Below are 6,227 nucleotides of genomic sequence, written 5' to 3'. Positions count from 1 at the left end.
TCACTCCCGACCCGCAGCCCCCCGCAGTTTAAGTGTGTCCATTTCACACCTCGCATCTTCCGCGTGTCGGTCTGTCTGTCTGGGCCTGGCCCGTGGTGCTGAAGGGACAGCTCCTCCCGGGCCAGGGCAGGGAAAACCACGGCCCCGCTCCCCTGCCCCCAAACCCTCCGAGCATTTCCCGACCCCTCCCCACCTTCCCCGCCCGGCGGCTCACGGTCCCCATGCCCTGCGCTGCCCTTGGCCTCTCTGCTGGGCACCTGTGTGCGGGGGGGTCGGGGGGGTCTCTGCCCCTGTCGGGAACTGACCAGGCCCCCTGCCCCATTCCCTGGTGCTGCTGTGGGGTGGGGGTGGGGGGTCTGTCTGGAAGCCACGGTCTTTGGGACACATTTAACCCTTCACGGCTTGAGGTGGGGGAGACAGAGGGGCCTGGGGGCCCCGGTGCTGTCACCTCTTGTGGGGAGAGCCCCTGGCACCAGCCCCCTCCCCCCGCGGCCTGGCTGCTCCCTCCTCGCCGCGTCCTTGGGCTGCAGCCACAGCAAAATGCGCCATCAGGATCTCCCCCCCCCCCCCCGGCAGAGATGGCATGGAGCAGCTCCCGCCCCCCAAGGGGACAGCCTCCCATAGCCCCCCCAACACCCCTCCTCCCACGGGGCCAGCCCCCCAAGCCCCTTAAGGGCCAGACCCTCCACCACACCCAGGTCCCCAACAAGTCAGCCCCCCAAACAGATGAAGACTCCTCCTGCTCACAGGAAAACCTCAGCCCCATGCAGGAGGCTCCCGGCCATCCCTTTCACCGCCCCCCGAGCCTCACCATCTGAGGAGGGGATCCCCACACTTCTGCCCCTCCCCCAAGAGGGGCCCTAGGATGTGGGGACTCCACCCGGAAGCCCCATGGATGAGTTGAGTTTGCCAGGTCTCAGACCAGGGCCCAGCCAGGCTGCCCCCCCCCCACCCAGGGAGGCTGAGGCTGAATGACTCCAGGGGAGTGGCACCCCTGGGGGGAGGGGGCTGCCAGCCGTGGGGGGAGCGGTCCATGGGCCAGAGGAGGCACATTGGGGTGACAGAGGGGGAGGGAGATGGAATGGGGGAGGCTTCTCGAAGGGAGGAGGGGCTGTGGGAGGGTGTGACGCAGCAGGGAGGGGGGCAGACTGACCTGGGGATGTCTGCATTGGGGCGGGGAGACTTTCCTTGAGGGACGATACCTGAGCCTGTAGCCGGAGCCCAGGAGGGGGTTGGGGCCAGGTGACACCTTTGCCAGGGACACTGGACAAAGCCTGGAGGAGGAACCGGGGGAGGGGGTGTGAGACGGCGGGGGGGTGGGGGGGTTGAGTTTGGAGCTGGCTGGGGAAACAGAGGGAGCCCCAGGACTGGGGTCTAAGCTCCCTGCCCCCCAGAAGGACTTGACTGAGGGGTCCTGGGTGTACCCACAAGCTCTGTTTTGGACTGTGTTCCTGTTGTCCAATAAACCTTCTGTTTTACTGGCTGGCGGAGAGTCGCGGTGAATCCCAGGAACTGGGGTGCAGGGCCCGGACTCCTCCACTTTCCGTGACAACTGGTGGCAGCGGTGGGATCTACTGCACCCCGTGGACGGCGCTTCCTGCAGTAAGTGACGGGGGAGCAGTAAAACGAAGGGGGATTGACGGGGACCAGGCATGCTGAAGGCTCAGAGAGAAGCGGTTTCGGGTGGCGGAGGAGCTACGCTTAACCCCTGGGAGTGTGTGACCAGCGAGAAGGACTGTTACAGTAACGGGGTCCCCTGAGGACTGCGGTGAGCGGGCCCAGGGGCGGAGGAGCCTGCGGCTCGACCCTGGGAGAGAGGTGGTGACCTGGAGAGGGGCTGGCACTAGGGGTTCCTCCTGGACACGGGGGGAAGCTGCGAGCACAGGCCTGCGAGTGGCCAGTGGGAAGAAGTATCATAAGCTCCTTAAGAGCGACCTGGTGGAGCTGTGCAGGCAGAGGGGTGCTGCATCCGGACCGACAGCTGCTTTCCCACCAGCCTGGACGCACTAATCTGACTGTCCACCGGGTGCAGACAGGATCGCACCCGCCCATAAGATGCTCCCCCTTCCGAGTCACAGGGAAAACTGCTCAGGACCTGGAAAGAGAGGTCCAGCACATGCTGGCTTTGGGGGTGATCCAGCCATCGGCCAGCCCTTGGGCCTCGCCGGTGGTGCTGGTCCCCAAAAAGGACGGATCGGTCCAGTTCTGTGTGGACTATCGGAAGCTCAATGCCATCACCAATGGACTACGTGTCCCAGGTTAGACAAGTGCTGGACCGACTCCAGGGGGCTGGGCTGGGCTGACTGTAAAAGCGGAGAAGTGCAAGGTGGGGATGGCTGAAGTATCTTACCTGGGCCATCGGGTGGGGAGCGGCCGCCTAAAGCCGGAACCGGCCAAGGTGGAGGTGATCAGAGACTGGCCGGCTCCCCACACCAAAAAGCAGGTCCAAGCCTTTATTGGGATGGCAGGATACTACCGAAGATTTGTGCCCCACTTTAGCGCCATAGCCACCCCCATCACTGAGCTATGCAAGAAGGGGAAGCCAGACAAGGTGGTCTGGACCGAGCAGTGCCAGGAGGCTTTCCGGCGCTGAAGGAGGCTCTGGTCCGTGGCCCAGTTCTGGCAAACCCAGACTTTGACAAGCCCTTTGTGGTGTTCACCGACGCCTCAGACACGGGACTGGGGGCGGTGTTAATGCAGGAGGATGGAAAGGGGGAGAGACACCCCATCGTGTACCTGAGCAAGAAGTTGCTACCCCGGGAGCAACACTACGCGGCCATCGAGAAGGAGTGCCTGGCCATGGTGTGGGCCCTCAAGAAACTAGAGCCCTATCTCTTCGGGCGACACTTCACCGTGTACACCGACCACTCTCCCCTGACCTGGCTGCACCAGATGAAAGGAGCCAACGCCACGCTCCTGAGGTGGAGCCTGCTCCTGCAGGATTACGACATGGACGTGGTCCACGTGAAGGGAAGTGCCAACCTGATAGCGGATGCGCTGTCCCGGAGAGGGGGCCCCGAACTTCCCCAGGTCACTGGTCAGAGTGACCCCGCTCAGTTCAGTCTCGAAGGGGGGAGAGATGGGACGCAGCAGGGAGCGGGGTGGACTGACCGGGGAATGTGGCAGGCGAGTTTTACAGGGACTGTCTGCATTGGGGAGGGGAGACTTTCCTTGTAGCCTGAGCCCAGGAGGGGGCTGGGGCCAAGTGACACCTTCTGCCCGGGACACTGGACAAAGGCTGGAGGAGGAACCAGGGGGAGGGGGTGTGAGATGGTGGGAGGGGGTTTGAGTTTGGAGCTGGCTGGGGAAACGGAGGGAGCCCCAGGACTGGGGTCCAAGCTCCCTGCCCCCCAGAAGGACTTGACTGCAGGGTCCTGGTTGTATCTACAAGCTCTGTTCGGGGCTGTTCCTGTCGTCCAATAAACCTTCTGTTTTAGCGGCTGGAGGAGAGTCCTGGGGAGTCGCAGGAAGTGGGGGGGGCACAGGGCCCTGACAGAGGGATGCGACCTGCTCTGGGGAGGGCAGAGTCAGCATCCCACTCCCCCCAGTTCACCCCTTTGTTGGGCTGTGGGTCGGGAGGGAGGGGCACCAGCAGAGCGGGGGGGGCGGGGGCTGCGGGTCGGGAGTGAGGGGCACCGGCGCGGGAGGGGGGGATGAGGGGGCTTCCCTCGCATAGCTTCAATTTCTGTCTGGCATCCCCAGGCTGACGTCATGTCTGGTTTCCCGGCAGCCATTGACTGACAGCTGGACGTAGACCAATGCCTGGTTCTCTTCCCCAGGAGGCTGGAACTTCCCAGCCCCTCAGGGTGTGTGTGTGGGGGGGCGGTCTCCCGTGTCTGTCTGGGCTTAACGGGGCCCCAGTGCCCCCAGCTGGACCTGCCCCAGGAGCGGGGTGGAGACTGGGGGCAGGACTCCTGGGTGCTCTCCCCAGCTCTGGGAGGGGGGTGGGTCTAGTGGTTAGAGCAGGGGGGGCTGGGAGCCAGGACTCCTGGGTTCTTTCTCCAACCTGGCCTAGATGGAGGGTGGGAGGGATCCCAGGGAGTCGCTGCAGAGGGAGGCCGGGCTGAGATGAGCACGTGAGTGGGATTCATCTCCTGGCAACAGGACCCTGTGTGGGAGAGGAAACCCCTGGAGCGGGGGGGGGGGTCCCCTGGGGGGGGGCGGGTTATTTCTGGTGAGAAGAATCTTCTTCATTGAAAGGGCGGGGATGGGTTTTGGCATCAGTTTCTGCCAGCTCTGCCGGTGCCCCTCACTCCCGACCTGCAGCCCCTGCCAGCCCAGCCCTGCCCCCCCAGCCCTGCCGGTGCCCCTCACTCCTGACCCGCAGCCCCCCCCCAGCTCTGCCGGTGCCCCTCACTCCCGACCCGCAGCCCCCCCTCCAGCTCTGCCGGTGCCCCTCACTCCCGACCCGCAGCCCCTGCTGGCCCCCCCCCCCGTGCCCCTCACTCTCGACCCGCAGCCCCTGCCAGCCCAGCCCTGCCCCCCCAGCTCTGCCGGTGCCCCTCACTCCCGACCCGCAGCCCCTGCTGGCCCCCCCCCCCGTGCCCCTCACTCTCGCCCCGCAGCCCCTGCCAGCCCAGCCCTGCCCCCCCAGCTCTGCCGGTGCCCCTCACTCCCGACCCGCAGCCCCTGCTGGCCCACCCCCCCCCGTGCCCCTCACTCTCGACCCGCAGCCCCTGCCAGCCCAGCCCTGCCCCTCCAGCTCTGCCGGTGCCCCTCACTCCCGACCCGCAGCCCCTGCTGGCCCATCCCCCCCCCGTGCCCCTCACTCCCGACCCGCAGCCCCTGCCAGCCCATGTCGGTTTATCCGTGGGAGCGAACAGGGATTCAGGGACACTGGGACTCTCAGGGTCACCCCCCCCCCCCCCGCCGCGAGCTCCACACCCGCCCCCTGCAGCTGCTGCAGCCGGCACAACCTCCCGCCCCCCCCGCCCCCACAAGGAGTCTCCGGTTACACCGAGGCCTGTCCTGGCGCCTGGGATTTTCCATTCGCGGCCGCAGGCCCCACGCCGGGGGGGGTGGCAGGGCCGGCGGGGACAGAGGGGCGGGACGTGATCTATCTCTGCCGCTGAGCCCTGCAGGGAGAGGGGCAGCTCTGGCAGATCCCCCCAGTGCCCCCCGGGGGTAACTGATGAGGGACACGGTGTGGGGGTGATGTGGGGGGGCACGCGGCTCCCCCCCCCCCGACAATGGGGCCTGCGACTGCTGGGAACGGGCTGAGAACCTGCAACCTCCGCGAGCATATGGGGCCCAAAGCCCTGGTCAGCCAGCCCCCCCACCCCGGCCGGGTGGGAGCGGCGCCCCCCAGAGGGAACAGGCCCCATGCCCCATTCCCTGCCCCCCTGAGCCAGCCAGTCCCCTGCCCCCCACGCCGGGTGGGAGCCGGCGCCCCCAGAGGGAACAGGCCCCGTCGCCGTCTCTGTCCCGGTTCTTCTCACCCTGAATTAGGTTCTCATGGAAATGAAACAGCCTCGCCTGAGAGCAGGAAATACTGGGTCCCCCCCAGTCTGCCGGTGCCCCTCACTCCCGACCCGCAGCCCCCTGCTCCCCCCAGCCCTGGGCTCCCCCCTCCCCCCAGCTCCGCCGGTGCCCCTCACTCCCGACCCGCAGCCTCTGCTCTCCCGCCCGGGGCTCTGCAGAGCTGGGGCTGGAAGGCTCAGTGGTAGGGGGCAGGTTCTGTGGCTCTTCTGGGGGAACCGGGAGCCTGAGGCAGGTCAAGGGGGTGTCCCCTCCGCAGTGTCCACACGGGGGCTCAGCTCCTTGGGGAAAGTGAGGCATTGAACTCTGCCAGGACACCTGGGTTCTCTCCCCGGACCTGGGAGGGGAGGGGGGTCTGGTGGCTACAGCGGGGGGCAGGGGGGCCTGGGAGCCAGGGGGTTGGTTTCCTCTCCCGCTCTGGGGGGGCGCTCAGCTGGTGGGAGCAGGGAGCCACCTGGTGGCCATGATAGAGCATCACAGCTTCCTGCGCTGGGTCCTCTGTGCCCCCCCCCCCGCACTCTGATGGGTCAGTCCACTCCCACCTCTCACCCCCCCATCCCCCCTCAGATGGGTCAGTCCACTCCCACCTCTCACCCCCCATCCCCCCTCAGATGGGTCAGTCCACTCCCACCTCTCACCCCCCCATCCCCCCTCAGATGGGTCAGTCCACTTCCACCTCTCACCCCCCCATCCCCCCTCAGATGGGTCAGTCCACTCCCACCTCTCACCCCCCATCCCCCCTCAGATGG

Source organism: Natator depressus, chromosome 24, assembly GCF_965152275.1.
Source record: "Natator depressus isolate rNatDep1 chromosome 24, rNatDep2.hap1, whole genome shotgun sequence".
Taxonomy (NCBI): Eukaryota; Metazoa; Chordata; order Testudines; family Cheloniidae; genus Natator; species Natator depressus.
The sequence above is the reverse complement of the archived record's forward strand: the minus strand, read 5'-3'. Positions refer to the sequence as shown.